The sequence below is a fragment of the Symsagittifera roscoffensis genome, chromosome 3, assembly GCF_963678635.1.
Source record: "Symsagittifera roscoffensis chromosome 3, txSymRosc1.1, whole genome shotgun sequence".
In the NCBI taxonomy this organism is placed as follows: Eukaryota; Metazoa; Xenacoelomorpha; order Acoela; family Convolutidae; genus Symsagittifera; species Symsagittifera roscoffensis.
Genome location: NC_087064.1, coordinates 30,773,327 through 30,792,337, shown reverse-complemented (window position 1 = coordinate 30,792,337; position 19,011 = coordinate 30,773,327). Strand labels below are relative to the sequence as shown.

Genomic DNA, 19,011 nt, shown 5'->3' with positions numbered 1-19,011 from the left:
TTTTAAATTGAGCCTAAGACAACAACACTTTTTGTTTGAGAAAGAAAAATTCTGTCAAAAACTCTTACAATTTCATTCTGCCTAAACAACACCAAAACTTCTTTGTGATTGTTTTTTTAAACGAAAAACTTTGCTATTGTTTTATTGCAAACAAAATTTTTAAGGCGATCATTAGATTGGAGTATTTAAACTCTTAATGACGTTTTCAAAAAAGAATGTAGATCTGGAGTTTGAAATCAGAACGGACGTTGTTTCTTTTCTATATGGATTATTTCGTTTTTTTTCGGGATCTTTGGATTAGTCGACGTATCGTTTATCTGCTTATTTTTTATAGGCTTGAAAACTTTCTCGATTTAAAAATTCATTTTGAGTAAAGACGATCTGTTTTTCTTGAACTAAATGAATTAATTTCATACAGGATCCGAGCGAAGCTATGCAATAACTAAACAACTGAAGCATACAATTGCAAGCTGGCGAATAGAAATTGAGACTGAGATCCTAATGTTAAAAAATTTTGAAAAAACATCTACAGAAGTTACACACGCTGGTCTTGAATGATGTTCATTTTCAGGAAACCACACAAAAAAAAACAATTTAGTCAAATCAGCTTTTAATATCACTCAAAGGGCTGTTACTAAGATTACAATACTTGGATAAAAAACCAATCAGTCGAGAACAAAAAGGTCCTCAAATTGTCTACCATAAAGCAAATCGAGCATTTTAGTTTCAAAATTCAAAAAAACTACATCCCGACTCTAGAGACAAAGAAAAACATTACAAACTTATTTCCTCTTCATTTCACAAATTATAAGATGGCTAAGCCGACATAAAACAAACCAAAACAATTTGAAGAACAGTTTATAAGAAAAACATAAAAAAGATTGCGATCATTATTTTTGAGTTTTTTCTTTTGTTGATTTTTCCTTTAAATGTTTCAGTATGTTTTATGTCGGCTTAGCCATCTTATAATGTGTGAAATAAAGTAAAAAGAACTTTTAATGTTTTTTTGTTTCAAGAGAGTCGGGATTTAATTTTTTTGAATTTTGAAACTAAATCTTCAGCTTGCTTTATGGTAATTTATTTGATGGCATTTTGTTATAGACTGATTGGTTGTCTACCCAAGTATTGTAATCTTAGTGAAAGCTCTTTGAGCGATACTAAAACCTGATTTAACAAAATTGTTTTTTTTTCTTCTGGAATTTCCTGAGAATGAAGCTGTTAAAAATTTAGTAACAGCCCTTTGAGGGATACTAAAAGCTGATCTAACTAAACTGTTTTTTTCTTCTGTGAAATCCTAGAAATGAAAATCATTATCAAGACCAGTGTGTGTAACTTATGTAGATGTATTTTTAACATAACGAACTCAGACTCCATTTCTATTCACCAGCTTGCAATTGTATGCTTCAGTTGTTTCGAAAGTGTTGCATAGCTCCGCTCAGCCCCTGTGTGAACTTTTGAGATTATTTCTTTTTTCAATGATTCTAAATCTGTTTTTTTTTATTGCCCATAAATTATATAATTTTTTTTATACATGTTTAAATATTTTTTCGCACAAATGTTTCATTTCTGTTATTTTTTGAATCCTGATCGACGTTTTATCATCCTTTCATTTATTTTATTTGTGATGCGAGAAGTTATGTCCAAAAGACTTTATTATGTAAGTGTTTTTTTTCTTGGTAATTGTTCAATATTTACTCTATAGTTCAGCTTACTCGATATTCAATTCTAACTACGTTCTTTCTTAAACTTTCTCGCTATTTTGTTAAGTGCGTTAGTACAGCTCGGAAAATCTATGTGGCTCATCTAACAGATGAGTCCAAGATATACGCCTGATGAAACGGACAAAAAAATCAGCTCTTTTTTGGCTACTGTGATAATTAGAGTCTTCTGTATATAATCGGCTAACACACAATATTAATTATAATATTTTGGCTCCTACGAATTGCAGAAGAAGAGCTATCAAAGGTTGCTCAGCTTGCTACAGGATAATCAGTTTTGTCTAATTTCCACTGCAGTTTAGATTAAGCTATCATGTTGAGCAGAGCTCTCTCATTTGCAACCCACAGTTGTTTTTTTTTAGTCAAGAACTTTAACACGACACCACTATTGCTGCAAAAATTGGCCAAGCTGAAGTAGAATTGAAGCATCAGGTCAAGTGATAGCTAGTCCTCGCAGACTATAATTGGCATGGCTGGGAAAAGAATGAAAACACGATCTGAAATGAACGCCTTACCGTTATGCTAAGTAAATATATGACAAAAATAGTCTCCTTTTCCCATTGTAATCCAAGTTTGACTTAATATTGGTACTATGAACTTCGCTGAGCATATAAACAAACAAAATCGGGTAATTTCAGTTATTTCATTGAGTTGTGTAAGAAATGCTCAAAGAGTTTGTTCATTTTATTTTGCGATGGGTTCTGTTTAGGTAATATGGTTTCATAGTCATACTTGTCTTCAAAAGTACCCATTCAAACCCCTGTGAATCAGAATAAAGGAACACAAGGACATTTGTCGAACCGAGATGATCTATGTTGTCTTGAAGCTGTCACGCAATGCTGTCGCTGAAAGTAGTTGAAGTCATGTATAGAAAGTTGGATAATATGTATGATTGTGTTTTGGTTTTGGAATGCATCATTCTCTAATAGAAGAAGAATCAAACATGTCTGCCTGCATCAGGACAAAACTCTGGATATTCAGACTGCCCTAAAGGGTGTCTAAAGATATTTTTGATGGAGAATTTTGATAAAAATTTTTAAATGATTTTGAAAAAACACGGCTGAACATTATAAAACAAGCCAGCACAAAGTACAACGCGACTGCTCATATCAGAAAGAAGCCTTAAATGTTCTGACTGCCTTTTTAAGCTCTGTGAAGCAGGGTTCGCTTTGAAAAAATTAAATTGATTTGCTTGAGAACTTAAATGGAATGACTTAGTTCGTTTTGGCATAATTTTGTGGAATTGGCGATTCTACTGTATTGCATGCTATGGTAACCTGAGAGTAAAGTTGATTAGTCATTAAGTTAAGTAGTACAGCAAGCAAAACGTCGAGCTCAAAATAATTCAAATCTTCGAAGACATATTCCATCCTATGCCAGAAAATATTTAAAAAAAACACCAAAATCGGCAAACACACCCACCAAAAAAGGAACTGAGGAAGCCAATGTTATGAAACTCAAAGGAGCAGTACTAGAGATGATTTGACTAGGGCATACGAAAAACGGGACCCCTCAGTTCACGGGGGGCAAGTCATAACAGTCCCCGGAATTGTAAATGGCCCTATCAGAACTCGGCAATTAGCGGTAGTATTGAGCTCAAAGTTATTATGTTGTAGACCTAGTTGAGGGAAGCTTAAGCTTAGAACCGCAGACCCCCAGGTCTCCACTTCCAGTATTAAGTCTTAAACAATCAGACTCACCCCTAAATTACGGAAGTCGTTGTTCGGGCCCCAAGGAGTGCAGGCAGCTGAAACTCGGAGGGATGATGGCTAGTGGCAAGATACATCTTTTGCTGTAGTTTGAATCATTTCCAACAGTTGGATCGTAAGCTATTAGCACTTCACAAAAAAAAACCCTAGACGAGAATCAGGCAATTTACTGATAGAAATGAGCGAGGGCATACTGATTTTATGGCGGCAAAAGATAATAGTCACCACCGCCGGAAAAAAGAACCAGTGAGTAAAACACCTCCGGCGACTTTTTTTGGTGTTAACAGCGGGAAAAATGATAAAGAACCTTTAAAATGGGATAATTTGGAACGTATTATTGGGATATGGATGGAAATTGGTAGGTAGGACCTCTACGGTATCCTGAAACCAAATATTGAAGTCTGACCCCGGGTGACGGCTGGGTGCCCTTAAGTTCACTTTTGTGCGCCATGACACCAAAATTGCATGGATAAACCCGGGATTAACACCGGAAAATGGCGTATACGCCAGCCCAACCCCTGGAAATAGGAACCAGTCTCCTTACTAATAATTGGGAGGAAACTTATCAATTGGGAAATGAATAAAAACTGACAATTGAAACAGCGATATAGCTTCTTCATTGTCACCATGACGCAGTAGAATTAATTCAAATTGAACATGGTATATAATGAGTTCCACTTGGCTTGACGAATGATCCATTAAAAGCAATTCAACTAGACAAAAGAAAAGTAGTCCCAGAGAAAACTAGTAGTAATAGGAGTGCGGCTTGTGAGAATTAAGTCTGTAAATAGTATGAACGGACGGGGAGCTTACTTTGCTCCCGTAGGTGAGTTCTTGGCTTAATTTGATCTCTAAAAGAAGAAACGATAGATAGAACGTTGGGATATGAATAGAGCAGAGTTGGAAGTTTCAAAAGCTTGAGATGAATTACCTCCCACGAAAAGTTCTATCCATACCTCCGGTAGTTCGGAATGTTAACAGGACACTAAAGTAAAAACCTTTTGAAAATAACTGAAAAAATATAGCATAGTTTCGGTCTATGGGTTGCATTTGAGAGCTGTACTTCACGGAGGTCAGGAATCGTATGAAATTTGAATTGCGACATCTACCGCGTACCGGGTATCTATTCAGCGTGAAAAGATTGATGAACGAAACTGAGTTTGGCACGTGGCAGTGTTAACAGGGGAGGAACCTAGTCATAAAAGATGTACAGACGTGTGATTTAAGCAGACACCAAGACTGATAGGGAATGACGCAACTTAACTAAAACTAAATTAAAAATAACGATAAAGAACTGGAGAGTATCGGAGAGCGTCCAACAGAGAGAACACTTACGATAAGAGAAAAAACGGTTGGTTCGCGTAGTTAATTAAAGAGAATAGTTTTAGAGCTTAAAACGGCAAGTTGGTCAGAAGCGACGTGAGTGTGAAAGTTAAGGTCAAATTGATCACGGAGAAAAGTGACTGTTAGAATGATAGTCGAAACGCTAGATCGCGTGAGCAAATCTGAAGTTTGGAAACTTGTAAAAGGAAAGGGTTCACTGAATTAGAGATTAACGTAGGCTTCGTAATTATAAAAAACTTGTCCTGCTATAATTGTACAAATTTTTTCTTCTTTTGATTTCTACGAAGTTGTACGATATTCATCTTTTACATAGGCAAAAATTGTGCAAGAAGCAATTTTTTTCAACACGGGTAATTATCTCATTTTGGTCCAATTTGCAATCATTAAACTCTCAGAAAGTGAAATATTTTTTTATTTTGAGTTCAGGACAACACTTTTCGGCTGATATAACAAAAATCTGTCAAAAACGTCAACATAAGAGATCGAATTTTGTTTCGAGAAAAAATTCCCTGAATATAAGTAGTCCGTTACTTTCTTTCAGTGTTGGAACAAAACAACACAATGTAACACTCAAAAAAAGTTTGTTTTTCTTACCATAATTTTTCAATCAATAAGCTAGCCACATTTCAAATAAAAACGAGTTTTGCGCCTAACGTAATTGCTTGCACGGATAGATAACTGGACATTTTACCCAAATTGGTATGTTTTATGCTCACAAAACTTCCCGTACGCAAATCACTATTGAAATAACTTTCTAAAATTAAGTTCATAAAAACTAATTTTTCAGATGGTAAGAAGTCGTCGAAATGGTTACTTATACAGGCAACCAGATTATTTGTTGAACATTAAATCTGCTACCAGGTTTCAGCCGTATGTATGTATGTATGTATGTATGTATGTATGTATGAATGTATGTATGTATGTGTGTATAGATGTATGTACGTATCTTTGTATATATCTATGAGCGATTTTTTTTATATATAAAAAAAACACTCAAACAACCGCTCAAGATTTGAGCGGTTTGAGCGGTTTTTTTAGACAATTACGCTCAAAATCTTGCTTCAAAATGAGCGGTTTGAGCGGTTTTTGAACGGTTTATCTAAAAAAACCGCTCAAAAACCGCGCAAGATTTGAACGGTTTTTGAGCGGTTTGTCTAAAAAAACCGCTCAAAAACAGCGCAAGATTTGAACGGTTTTGAGCGGTTTATCTAAAAAAACAGCGCAAGATTTGAACGGTTTTGAGCGGTTTATCTAAAAAAACCGCTCAAAAACCGCGCAAGATTTGAACGGTTTTTGAGCGGTTTTTCTAGTTAAACCGCTCAAATCTTGCGCGGTTTTTGAGCGGTTTTTTTAGATCTTGCTCAAACCGCTCATTTTGAAGCAAGATTTTGAGCGTAATTGTCTAAAAAAAACCGCTCAAACCGCTCAAATCTTGCTTCAAATTAGGTGAAAAATCTCGACTCGTGTAGATTATTAGAGGAGTTAAGCTTTTGATTGTAGGTGAGTGCTTGAAAAATTGTATTCATCTTAATTGGTTAGCTCTTCTTGGCTGCAGTCTTTATTGCTGCATAGCTTAAGAGCATGCGATATATGTTGATCTCCTATCTGCCTTTAGGTGCTATGAGACTAGGTGCCAGTCAGCGTTTTTTAGATTTGGCGTATGAGTACTTCACTGTACCATGGAAGATGTTTTGCTAGAGTGCTCTCAAATTCTTTTTGTTTGTTTGAACCCCTTGAGGGTGATTTGCAAGTTGCTAGTTCAAAGATATAGCCCGGGTTTGAGAAATTTTTGTCGACCCCCTTCACCAACCAAAGGGTCACCCCTTTGGTTCTGTTTGATGACATCATTTTTGGCGACCAACTCTAAAGTAAATCAAAAGCGCCATCGGCTCCAATATACCAATATACACTAATTTTGAAGGGGGGGCAATGTTGACCTGTTTTTTTTTCAAAAGTTTTGCTTGCCGGTCATTATAGTGTTCTGGGAATGCTCGGAAAATCAATTTGGTCGAACTAAAAGGGTCTAAAAAGGGAAAACTTCTTGCGCGGAAGCTTGAGTCGCTGCCTCCTGATAGCAATCGAAACTGCTTCAGATACACCTTTTTTATTTGATTATAGTAAATCAATTATAGAGAATTCGGCGACAGCTCATTGTTGATTTTAAATAATGGAAAATTTGTTAGTTCCTTTTCATCAATTTAAGCAATAGATTCGTCGATTTGGAATTATGTTTTCGGCTCAACATTTTTTTCTGAAACGAACTGAGTCTTAAAAGTTTTACCGCAGATTGTTTCTGTCATGTTTCATTTGTAGCAATTTTTACCACAAAAGATTTTAGCATGTTTTTCTGCAATTAGCAAATTTATCCAGGCAACGAAGTTCGCTTCCATGGATATATACTGCTTTCAGTTTGATGTGACTATGCATTTTACTAAAAGAATCATATGGTCGATCGATAATGTTTTTTTGTTTTTCTTAGCAATTAAATTAAAGCATGTTTCAGACTAAAGGTCATCATAGATCATAGTCAATCTGGTCGTATGTTTAAAATGATATTTATATAAAAATATAAATTAAAAAGGTTGATTAAATAAGTATGAGTTATAAATGGGTGAACAATTGTCGTAAATACCAACATGGGTTTGAGGTTTCTGGGCTAAATGTTATAATTTTAACTCATAGAAAAACATTAAAATCTTACCTCTGTCAGTTCTGCAATGTTATGTTTTAAAGAGTAGTTGTTACTAAAAGGAAAATTAGTGATAAAAAAGGAAACTATTTCAATTCGACTGAGCTACTCGAGAAAAAAAATTTATTTCTCAACTCTTTGGCTGAGACAAATTTGCACCTGAAATCTAGACTTCAAACTTCATTTTCCCCTTTTCTTCAGTTTCTTGATGAAATTGGAATTACAAGTTATTGATTTTTTTCACATAAAAACCCATTAAACTAAAAGCTCAGAGCAATTTATCAGTTTTGCGTCTGCCTTACTTGATTAAAAACTCAAAGTCTTCTGTTGGGATTGCAATAGGATAGGGGCTTTATCACAACGTTGTCTGCTTTTTAATGCCAGACAGTAAACCAGACAGTTTCAATATCCAGGCTAAAAGCAGCAGAAAAAAGTGAGTTCGATCTTGAAAGAGTTAAATAAATAGGAGTTGTGTTTAAAAGCTTAGAAAACTATATTAAATCATCAGCTAGTGTACTATTCGCAAAACAACAACCCTTTTTAGATAGATAGTTGTTCGATGCACACATTTACCTTGTTATGAAGTTAAGTATTTAAAAGATAATTTTTTTGGGTTAAAACTTTAAAGATGAATTGATACTTAAAATTGAAAACAAATGTAATATTGGTAACTTTGTCAGGTAAGTCATTTGAAAAATGGCAATTATTTATTGCTTCCTGTTCGTCAAATTTTTCCTTTTATGGGTAATCTTGTGTCATGGACAAGTCTAACGCGGTGAAAAAGCCTAAAGAAAAGCTTATTCATTGATCAGCCATCGGGTACAGAAATTGTTCTTTCGTGCACTCGGGTAATCTAAGTTTTAAACATGTCGTCAAGAATTACAGCGCGGTTTGTCGATAAGATTAAAAAATAATCAAACTTTGAAAAAGCCATATTAAAGTTTAAAAAAGCAGAGTCCGGAAGTTGTTATAAAAATGCTATTTTCGAACAAGTCTTATCTTCTTATTGGGAGCACCAATTGATATATATTGTGGTATGCTGATTCATGAAAGCATTGATAATTTAAGAGTTTTGAGAGCCTTCGTTTTTTGTTGTCATTGTTCCTTCATTGAAACTGTTAGGTTTTTTTTAATTTAAAGGATCAGTTTAGATTGACTTGGGAAAAGTTAGTGTATAATTTGCAATACAGCAACTCAACACTTTTTAGGTAGATAGTTATTCGATGCACACATTTACTTTATTCTGAAGTTAGCTGTTTAAAAGATAATTTCCATTTGGGTTAAAAGATTAACGATGATTTGATATTTAAAATTGAAAAAATGTCCTTCATTTTTTCTGGGGACATATGCTCTTTCTTTCACTTTCCTTTCCTTCCTTCACAATGTCTCCAGTCGTTTTTATTTCAATTGACTCCTGGAACGTCAATTGATCTTTATCGTGACCTTCTCTTTCCTGATATTTGTGGTATTTGTCATCCTCGAATCCGGATTGCAATCAGGTTGCTACCGAATTGCAACCATGTTGCAGGGGTTTGCTCCTAACAATCATAAATGCAATGGAACGTTGAATGTTCCTTCCTCTGCTGACTCCGTTTTTGTCAAGTTTAACTAAGAGTTTCCAATTTATCACCGGCTTACACTCCGTTATTTGGGATCATTTAAAGAGTTAATTTTCTATCTGTTACAGAACCAGATAACAAAGAAATTTGTAGTCGAACACAAATGAAGTAGTGGTAACTTTTAGGATATATCTTTCCAAAATTGGCACTTTTTATGTCCTTTTTGTCAAACTTTTCCTAGTTATGGTTATTCTTGTTTCATGGACAAACCCAACACAGTGAAAGCTCATAGAGAAAAGATTATTCATTGATTAGCCATCGGTTACAGAAATTGTTTCTTCGTGCTTTCGGGTAGTCTCAGTTTTAAACATGTCGTCAAGAGTTACAGCGCAGTTTATCGATGAGATTGAATAATCAAACTTTGAAAAGTTATATGAAAATAAAACAGCAGAATAAGGAAGTTATTATATAAATGCCATTTTCGATTGAGTCTTTTTTTATTGGGAGTTCAAATTGATATCTATTGCGGTGTGCTGATTCATGAAAGCACTGATAATTTAAGAGTTTTCAGAGCTTATGTTTTCTATTGTTGTGGCTTCTCCATGGAAACAGTCAATTTATTGTTTTAAAGGATCAGTTTTGATTGACCTGGGGAAGGTTAATGTTTTATTTGCAATACAGCAACTCAACCCTTTTAAATAGATAGTTGTTCGATGCCCAAAATTACCTTGTTATAAAGTTAGATATCCAAAAGATAATTTCTATTTGGGTGAAAAGTTTAATGATGAATTGACATTTGAAATTGAAAAGGTTTCTTTGACTTTATCTGTGGAATTAAAAAAAAAATTTTCAGTTTCGTTTCCTTCTTTCACATTGTCTCCACTCGTTTTTTTTGTTTGACTCCTGGAACATCACTTGAACTTTATCGTGAACCTCTCTGTCTTGATGTTTATGGTAGTTGTCATCCTCGAATGTGGATTGCAATTTTGCTGGGGTTTGCTCATGACAATTATAAATTCAATGGATAGTTTAATGTTCCCTCTTTTGCTGACTCCGTCTTTGTCTAGTTCAATTGAGAGCTTCCAATTTATTAACGGCTTACACTCTGTTATTAGGGTTCTTTAAAAAATTTATTTTTTCTATGTGTTAGAGAATCAGATAAAAGAGGAATTTTGGGACGTACAAAAAAAATTTGTTAGCTTCTGTGAGGCAAGTCATTCCGAAATTGGCATCTTTTGCGTCCTGTTTGTCAAACCTTTCCTTGTTATGGGTATTCTTGTGTCATGGACAAAACCAACACAGTGAAAAATCATTTAAAAAAGTTAGTTCATTGATCAGCCAGCGGTTACAAATATTGTTTCTTTGTGCACTCGTGTAATGTCATTTTTAAACCTGTCGTCAAGACTTACAGCGCATTTTCTCGATCCGATTGAATGATTAAGCTCTGAAAAAGCTATATGAAAGAAGAAAAGTAAAATATGAGAGTTATTATAAAAATTACACATTTGAACAAGTTTTATATTTTTATTAGGAACTCAAAATGAAATCTATTATGGTATGCTGATTCACGAAAGCATTGATAATTTAAAAGTTTTAAGAGCTTGTGTTTTCTATTGTGCTCCTTCATTGAAACAGTCAACTTTTTTTAAAAGATCAGTTTTGATTGACTTGAGAAAAATAAATCCTGTTCACACTAGCAAGTACATGGTCAACTTCATTTACAAAGATATTGTAATCAAGCACGAAATTGATATCCATTGCTAGGCAGAACATTGATCTAAGCAAAGTAAATTTCGATAACTCATCGCTTGATATATCTCACTTTCATCAATTTTTAAGTTTTACTTATGGAAGGCAATTATGGCAAACATTACGATGATGCCTGTCTTGTAATAACAAAATGAACGGTTGTAATGGTGGCAAACACTTTTTTCCAAAATTACACACAGACAGTTTGTTGGAGATTAAATAACGATTTCTTAGAAATCTGTAAGCTTCTGAATTTGGTTTCACTAGTTCATACGATCTGTGATTATATCGAAACTAATCAAATTGGTAAGTGTTTGGTAAAACTGAAAAAATAAAATGTCTCAATGAACAATTATGTTCCATAAGCTTTTAAATGCTGAATGACGACGCTTGGGTGATTTTATTCTTTTGCCAAAATTTTTTGAAATTGGCCTCATTGTTGAAGAGCGAGTATCATTCGCGTCTTGGAGGCTTCACATAACCACCAATTTTGATTTTCTTTGGCATAATTGAAGTGAAACTATTAATTAAAAGCTACATATAGCACCAACAATATTGGCATAAATCTACAGCGGGTTGGATCGAAACGTTTGTGCGCTCGTTTTTGTAAAATAGTTATCGTTTGATTGACGCAGTTTCAAGAGCTTTGAGAGTTGACATTTTGTTTCAATTGTTTTTCTGCTAGTTTTTTTGTAACTTTGTGCCTAAGCAAATTTCAAAATTATTCTAAGTTCCTTTATGTGCACTAAGAGGTTCCAAAGGCAAAAAATCTGTTCGCCGTAAATGTTTGGCTACAATTTTATGTTGGCTAGTTGATACATCCAAGATTTCAACCCAATTTTGTTGTCCGCTTCACAAGCAATCGGAAACGTTTTTCTCCATGAATTTTGGTTCTGATTTGGTCAGTCATAAAACCGCCTGAGTTTGAAGTGAAAACAATTCAAAATGTATTTCAGTTTGAGCTACTGGCCTTCTCCAGTTTATCATTGCTTGATCGATTCCAACAAACTATCATAAGGAAGCGCTACAGGTTTCGTTGAATGAGTTATGTTTCATAAGTGTCCAACAAAAACAGTTTTTTTCGCAGAAATGTTTTCTCAACCAACTTGAACTGTTTCAGGAAATCTTAGAAAAGATCAACCACAGATACGCATTGTTTGGATATTTTAAACAGAATAAAATCACTCGCATGGTCATTGGGAATATTTTAAGTTACAGATTGGCAGCAAATTAGCTGAGTCACTCAAGCTTTGAAAGAATTTACAACAGATTCAAAATTTTTTTACTTTTCCCAACTAAATGTTTAAAATTGTTTTCGCCCGTTTTCTTTTTTTTCAAAGTTCTTACATATTGATCTTTTTGAAATGAGTATTTTTACTTTGTGAAATTTTTAAGCATAGCAAAATTGATTTTTTTCGTGTCCTTGAATTTTTTAAAAACATTTATGACTTTTTCTCCCTAAAATTTCATTCCCTGACTCAAATGAACCGATTAAGGATCTTTATCTGTTATCATATGCCTTTTGGTCCGCATCTGCCACTGCTGGTCGAGTGCCTAGTGAAAATCTATTTTTTCTCGACAATTTTAAGAAAATCTCTTGCATCTTCAATTAAGTCTAATCGTGTGATTTTTCGAGAGCTAGGTCCAGATATGCTACTACTTCCGCCATTTTTGTAATTTTTTACATACGTTTTGGTTATTTGTAAATAAGGGTTTGGATGTTTTGTGTACTTTATAAATTGCGTGGAGTAATGAAGTTCATTTAATTATCGTGATGTTTTTTGAGATTGATGTGTATAGTTTCTTCTTGGATATATCAAGGATCCTCTGAGGATGGGCAAACTTCTTAAAACGTAAATTTTTGCTGGGGTGTTGCTGCGGGGAAAAATAGTTAATTCGTGATTATTTTGGATTGAGTGTTTGGACAAGATGGTAACTTAGTCCTTGTGGAATTTGGCGATATATCATACAATCTTTGTGTATTTAATTTTGATTACGAGCCTTAAATTTATTTGCTGTTTTTTTCACTACATAGAAGTTTGCCATCACATTTTATGACTTTTCTAATTATTATGAATATCTCTATGAAGTGCTTCAGTGTTGTGTAAACTTTCTTGTTTTGTTTAATTAAGCTTCAGTTTTTCTTGATAGTTTGTTTCAAACAGCACCGAAATATTGTTAAATTGTTTTCAATTTCACATAGAATTGATGTACTAAGGTTGTTTTAAAAAGCAATTGAGAGCGAAGCAATTAACCGTTAAATTTTCATTTCATTTGGAACGCTTGTTTGTTGTTTCTGTTTTATCTGTTTTGGTTGAGTATTTTGGGAAAAGGACATACAGTTCGTGTTTCTCTTCGTAAAATGTTTCGGTAGAATGCTTAAATTTTTCAGCGTCAGTATTATAGCAACGAATTTTATTAATTTTACTTTCTACTTTAAGTTGTAATGTAAAAGTGCATACATCGCTTAAAAACGTGTTGACTTTAATTTTTTTTATCAATCAGAGGTTATTTCCCATTTTATGTATTTCTTTTCGTGAATAAATTGATTTATTGAACAAAATCGGTTAAGTTTCAGCTTATTTCAATTTTAATTAGCAAATTGTGACTAAATGGATAGAAATTAGTTCAGTCTCAGCTCAATCGTGATTGTTTGACAACCAATCACGATTGAGTGTTATTTTTTTATATATATATTGTAGAGTAACTCAATTTGATACAATTTTTATGAAGATTTAACATAAATCAGTTTTTTGTTGTAATAAAATTCAATTAATTTCCCTAATTTGGGTTAAAACAGGAAAAGTTTGAAAACTAGGACTGAAAATCAAAAATCTAAGAGACACATTTGCAACTGCAGTCTAGACTTTAAACTTCGTTTTACTCTTTTTCTTCATACTCTTGATAAAATTGATATCAACAACTTATTGTTTTTTAGCATAATAATTAAATAGCTTAAAAGATCAGGATAATTTATCAGTTTTGCACCTGCCTTACTTGAAAAAATTTCAAAGTCTATTTTAGGACTGCAAAAGCACTGCGGGCTTTATCGCTGTGCTATTTGCTTTTCAAGGCAAGACGATAAGCCAATCCGCCTAACTTGTTTTCAATATCCAAGCCAATCTCCATAGATAAAAGTGAGATCGATCTTGAACGAATTATTTAAGTCGAAGGGTTATTTAAAAGGTTAGAAAACTAACTTAAACCGTAAGTTAGTGTAGTATTTGCAATTCTACATCCTAGTCGATAACAACGAGTTTTTAGAACTAAATCAAAGTGAATTTTAACTTAAGCCTGTCACTCCGTGCCTGTGGCTCCAACATATGTAAAAAGTGTCGGAATATTTTGTTCGGATGGTTTTTTCTACACACAAATGATTTCTTCTCAACTATCAAATTCTGACAAAAATATTTCATATCAACCTAAACGATTTGACGTCTTGAGCTTGAATCTAAAGTATTTTCACCTGTGTTTTCATGGGCTCAAAGATTGCCAATTGAACAATCTGGGATAAAAAATCCTCGATTTATAGTAAGCAGTGATTTAATCAGTTTGTGAAATGGTTCTAAGCTGAGCTGAGCCATGCTATGTTTTTGAAAGATCACTGTTCTATAGATCCTAAAAGCCAGTCGAACATTTGCCCTAATTAAAATTTTTGGAAGGTTTTAGTAAATATAATTAGGGGGTCAAATTTTAGTTTCTTGTTTTTTTTTTCACGGATCCTGCAACAGGGCTTGAAAACAATTGTTAGGGATTCTCTAAAAAAGCTGTTTTTTTTTGCACCGACATTGGAAGAAAATGAGGAATTTAGATTCCCGGAGAGGTTTTTTTGTTCAGACCAACTGCTCGTCTTATAGTTTGAAGCTGAAAATGTAACGCTGAGGCGAATTATCCCTCACTACAAAAACATTCCATACTGGAGGCTAGCTAATTGGCTTAATTATACCATGCACGATATATTATGGTCGGCTGTGGTGTGTAGTCAACGAAGCAAAATCAGGGCTTCGTTAAGACAAGTTCACGCAATTGTTTTCTGCTATTTATTTTTTAAAATATGTCTCAGGCAGTAGTGTGCCGAGGGCGGCACCGTTACTCCCACCTTCAGTATTATTTTACGACATCCATTTCTGGCCGACCAATACTGAAATTGTTTAAGAATGCCTTTTCTTGGGAATTGCTGTGCATTTTTTCAGGTCTCAGGCTCTCCTACCAGTAACGATGATCAACTGTGTTAACATCGTCTTGTGTATTCAGTTGAAAAACAATTTAACTGTCGCTCGCTTTGGAATATTTTGTGCTACCGGTGATTACTTTCAGCTTTTCTGTCACTTTAAAAGATGATTACCTTTCTTTTTTAGCTTAAAAATTCCGCCGATTACTTTCCATTTAATATCCGTCGCTGAAGTTCAAACAACTTGTTTTTCTCTGTAGTTCTTCGTTCAGAATGTCAACACTTGAACTCTGTCAACTAATTTGTTTTTAGTAAACACAAGTTAGTATATTTGTTCTTCTAAAGAAAATTCCTGGCAAAAAAAAAACAAATATTGGCATTCAAAAAATTGTTTTCTTTTTTAATTTATAATGATTTTTTGCAGGTTTTTTTTCAAGGTATGTTGCTTTTTGAAGCCAATTATCTTGGAGTTTAATTAGCCTAGACTACCTTTTTTGTCCAAAAAACATCAGTTGAAATACTCAGAGTGCAATTGAAATAAACTTTGAATCATCTCCTGCTTATGTCAGAGACCCAGCATGGTAATTTTCGGTGATATGTTCAAGTGAACATTGCGACAATCGCTCTTACTATTTTTTATCAAAAACAAACATACTGGTAACACTGATAATGTCAGTTTTTATTTGTTAGTTTTCTTCAATAAAATAGTATTGAATAAAGTTTTATTCAATAAAATAGTATTGAATGAAGTTTTGTAAATAGAATAAAAAACGTCCGTTTTTGTTCAGTGACCTAATTAAACATTTTTTGTGACAGGAACGATCGTTCAAATACAATTTCTGTCCGCAGTATATTTCGTCTTTGTTCACAGTAATTTTTGTTTGTCAATAAATACCAAAGAAAGTCGGCCAGTAAAACAGATGTAGCAAAATTTGGGGTCAAGTTGCTGAATTATGGTTATTGCATACAAAAAATCTTTAGACAATGGCTTGAGCTTTGCGAATCACCTTAAAATCTCAAGAAAGTACTTTTTAGGGCTTGTTTAATCAAACAACCAAAATGTTTGGCAAAAAACTGTTGGTAGATATTTATGAAGTATTGATATGAAACATATGATTTAAAATATGACATAGAGTATAAAATTATGATATATAATTTTTTTAAGTAAAAGTTTTAGGGAAAAAAATAGATATTGGTTGTAGATTGACAAACACTACAGTGGTTGATTTAAAAACCAAAAAACTGTAGCTTCATTCAAGAAAAAAAATTTTCATCTGTGTCGTTGTGGTTTACTGAGGAATACCAATTTAAACAAGACTCAATTCACCTTGTTTATAATAGATAGATTGTAAATAATGTAAATAATGTAAATGATATAAATAATATCATGACAAAATTCTAGAGTTCAACTTACATCTTTCATGCATTGAGACAGAGTGAGTGAGCGCACTTAATGATGATTGGAGTATAGATTGACAGGTCGGTAGCGACCTTGATAGCCAATAGGCAAGATTAGCACGATTAATAACTAGCATTAAAAGTAATACTATGATGACGTCATAACGATACCGTTAGACACACCACACCACGTTTCCCCTTCTAGGGAAAAATTCAAATGGACATTTGAATTTCTTAAGATTAAGAATAACTACACATACACTCACTGCCGTTTAACAGAACTTCTTGTAACCGATGAAGCACTAATATAAGTTTACAAGATTGGCGGATATAACTTAAGGAAATATACTGGTAATGTTTTATATGATTAGACGAGTTTGAATAACAGGAGAGTTTTATTTGTCTGAACGACGCAAAGGATGATCCAATGAGCTCTTTTTCGGAAAACGAGTAAATTTTTTGCTTAAACCTTCAGACTCATTGGGTAGAACCACCCGGGACTGCCCCACTTGAACATCTGGCTCTTGGTTAGCCACGGCAAAACGAACTCTCCTGTCCGGCGAAACAGAAGTTGACGGGGAAGTAAACAAAGTAGCTTGGACGACATTCACGGAATGTCTGATTGGACTGCCGTGAGTTCGATGATGACAAAATATTTCCGACCGGTTCAGAAATTAAGCCAGAGACATCTCGGGTAGGAAGACCCGATGATGCCAAATTTGACGACGTGCACTCTTGTAGCTTTGGAACCAATGACTCATCGTCCGAAGAAATAGGAATAAGATCTGCGCATAATAAAAGTTTGTCTTTAGTGGGAGATGGTGACTTCGGTATGATACTGATGGGAACCTCCGTTCCTTGGTTTCCTGAAGTGGACGAAGAAGCCGTTAAATCTACTACTGGAGTAGAATGTTGAGGATAAGGAATAGCTTGAACTCCTGGAGCCTCCGATACTAAGTTGTGCTTTGATTTAGACGAGATAATTTTAGCACGAGATGGCGTAGACGCAGACACCAGAGACGGGAACTGCGGACGAGCAGGTACGTCCACAGTTTTGGCCAAAATTCGTTGACGAGAACTAGTTGGTTTTGAAGGCCGATTGTCCTCTGACGATGAAGGCGAAGATGAAACAATGGGTAGTTTTTGCCCCTTCTTTACAAGCGTTGCTGGCTTGCCTGAAAAACTTAGATTCGTTGATTTAAGACGTATTGCAAGGTGATTTCTTCTAATCACTTTCCCCTTGTCAGAAATATATGTGGACCCAGTAATCTGCACAGTTTTGCCCTTAAAAGGTTTGAAAAGTTCTCGACCAGACTTCCTATTCAGAAATTTCCTAAAAATCTCGACTTTATTTGGTTCATTCAACACTAAGTAATCCAAATTACGTTTTGGTAATGACAGACGGATTTGTTCAGTTGTCATCTGATTCCTGAACCTGAGCGTCCCAGCAGACAAGTTTGAACGTAGGGTAGCTGCGAGAACTTGGTTCCGTTCTGTCAGCGTCTTAAGAGCTTTGACCCCCTCTTGATGCGTTAAGGACTTCTTCAAAGTCAGCCACTAATTTGCGGATTGAGCCAGACTCTCAAGCGCACAATAGTGAGGTGTGTCCGCAACTGACTCCGTCGGTACCCCAAAGTAGGGTGACACTGTCGGGCTTGACTGCCCCTTCTTGACTAATTTTATTCTTGGTCGGCTGTCGCACTGCTCCCGACGCTGTTCAGGTGTTAGTAGGTCACGCTCCAATTGTTGGTTATCTAAATTAACGCCCGTAGACAAACGCGCTGCAGCAATAGATAACTCCGTATTCGGAGGACGACCGAAATGAAGCTCAAAAGGTGAAACCCCAGTAACAGAATTTTTTGTTATCCGAATATCTTCAGTTATATTTCTAAGCGTGTCCTGAACATTTGAAAAATCCGAGCTCAATCGCGAAGCACCCAAACGACGCTTAATAGTTTGGATCGACCGTTCCACTAGACCACAACCACGATGATCCCCCACCGGGCAGAAGTATTGGGCAATATTTTTATCTTTACAAAAGGCTTGCACTAATTTGTTCTTAAAGCCGAAATATTGGTCAGTTTTGATAGATTCCGGAATACTATGCTGTTGAATGTACGTTTTAAGAAATTTAATGATCTTCCGTCCCCCCGTAGAACGTGTAATCATAGCCGACGGATATTTAGAGTAACGGTCAATCGCGACCAAGAAACAAATTCTGTTACCATTCGAATCGAGTAGAGGACCCGCATAATTGAGCTGAAGCTGTTCATTAGGACCAGATAAAAGGGGTAAAGGTTTGGTAGAGTTAAATGAAGCGTTCGCGTTCAAATTCTTACCAAACTTCGTGCACTGGGGACAATCTTTACATAGCTGGACAATATCTCGATGCATTCGAGGCCACCATATGTATTGCGCAGCGTCAAGCATGGCTAACTGACCCGCATGCGACCTATGTAGCCGAGACAGTAACGGTTTCCTAAGACACATGGGAATAGCAATCCTATTGTCCACGACCACACAGCCATTAACCACCGCTGCACAATGCCAAAAGGATTTTATATATGGGTCAATACGACAAAATCCTTCATAGTCCCGGTTAATAAGTGCCCGTTTCATCAAGCATAGGCTGGAGTCTTCATCCGTAAGTTCCGACAACACATCGAAATCCAAA

At 34.9% G+C, this 19,011-nt stretch overlaps 2 protein-coding genes across 3 annotated transcripts in view; both read left to right on the top strand.

Moving 5' to 3' along the window:
• Positions 1–19,011, top strand: part of LOC134842499 (cysteine-rich PDZ-binding protein-like) — a 305,601-nt gene that overhangs the window by 48,519 nt on the left and 238,071 nt on the right. The window lies entirely within an intron of this gene.
• The window catches only part of LOC134842173 (potassium voltage-gated channel subfamily C member 1-like), a 32,323-nt gene continuing 28,468 nt past the window's right edge, over positions 15,157–19,011 (top strand). Inside the window, exon 1 of one of the 2 annotated variants that reach the window (XM_063858389.1) lies at positions 15,157–15,260. The gene's annotated coding sequence lies outside the window, so the exon portion shown is untranslated. The remainder of the gene's footprint in view (positions 15,261–19,011) is intronic. The other variant, XM_063858390.1, reaches the window with a different exon arrangement.